The sequence below is a fragment of the Jaculus jaculus genome, chromosome 6, assembly GCF_020740685.1.
Source record: "Jaculus jaculus isolate mJacJac1 chromosome 6, mJacJac1.mat.Y.cur, whole genome shotgun sequence".
NCBI classification, from domain to species: Eukaryota; Metazoa; Chordata; class Mammalia; order Rodentia; family Dipodidae; genus Jaculus; species Jaculus jaculus.
Genome location: NC_059107.1, coordinates 101382889 through 101384155, shown reverse-complemented (window position 1 = coordinate 101384155; position 1267 = coordinate 101382889). Strand labels below are relative to the sequence as shown.

The 1267-nt window shown below is 52.6% G+C and overlaps 1 pseudogene; it reads left to right on the top strand.

The window, feature by feature from the left end:
- The first annotated feature begins 593 nt into the window (after positions 1-593).
- LOC101616167 lies at positions 594-955 on the top strand (annotated as a pseudogene).
- The last annotated feature ends 312 nt before the right edge of the window (positions 956-1267 follow it).

Sequence of the window (1267 nt, the reverse complement as noted above, 5' to 3'; positions counted from 1 at the left end):
CACCTCTTCCACAACAGACCCTGAGCCTTGGAAGGTGTGATAGAGATGTTGCAGTGCCAAACACTCCACTGTCACTTCTCAGCACTATGGTACTTTTTGAGTCATCCCAGTGGTCACCACCATCTGAAAAGAGAAGCTTCTCTAAACAAAAGTGAAGTAGCATTAATACATGGGTATAAAGGTTAAGAAAAATGCCTATAGGGCTGTTTGGTGAGCATCCTATATGCATTTAGCCAGACGACAGCAGGTGTCCCCTAGGACTCATGACCTCCCCACCATAGGCTTTTGAGTAGGTTTTCAGTATCAGGCATGTATTTCCTCCTGTGAAGCAGGCCTCCAGTCCAATTAGAGTAGGTGGTGTATTTAAAAGGTGTTTAAAATAAAGGTTTAGCTTCTCGGCCAGGCGGAACGCGCTGTGCTGGGCCCCAGGAAGAGCTTTCTCCCGCCCCAATGGCTCGAGGCGGCGGCGGCCAAGCCAAGCGCCTGGCGTCGTGGGCGCCGCCCCGGCTTCTCCGGGCTCGGCTGCGGCCCCGCGCGGTCCGGTCGCCCGCCCGCTCCCGGGGTGATCCCTGCCGCCGCCGCCGCGACCAGCCATGTGCGACAAGGAGTTCATGTGGGCCCTGAAGAACGGGGACCTGGATGAGGTGAAGGACTCCGTGGCCAGCGAGAAGACGCCAGCCGGACGCTAGAAGGTTTGGAAGGAAGCCTCTCCACTGTGCAGCAGACTGCGGACAGCTTGAAAGCCTGGAATTTCTGCTGCTAAAAGGAGCAGATATTAATGCTCCAGATAAACATCATATTACCCCCCCCGCTTCTGTCTGCTGTCTATGAGGGTCATGTTTCCTGTGTGAAATTGCTTCTGTCACAGGGTGCTGATAAGACTGTGAAAGGTCCGGATGGACTGACGGCCCTTGAAGCCACTGACAACCAGGCGATCAAAGCTCTTCTCCAGTGACTGATAACTTGGGAAGAATGGCTCTCCTGTGGCCTCGCACTGCTGCCTGTCTGTCTGCCACTCTATCTGCCAGCTTCTTCAGCTAAATACTTTTAAGAGGGGTGAGGGGAGAGAAATTCATAACAAATCAGACTACTGGGAGAAAACTGATCGGGCTTTTACTGGGATTCCTGATCAAGCCAGCCTCTTTTCCATTTCTAGTAAAATACACAGCTTAACCCAAGGGAGAGCAAAGACACAGTGGACCAGGATTGCTGGACCTTCTCAGCTCCCTAGCTAATGTATTAATCCGTGTGTTAAAGGTCTGAGTAC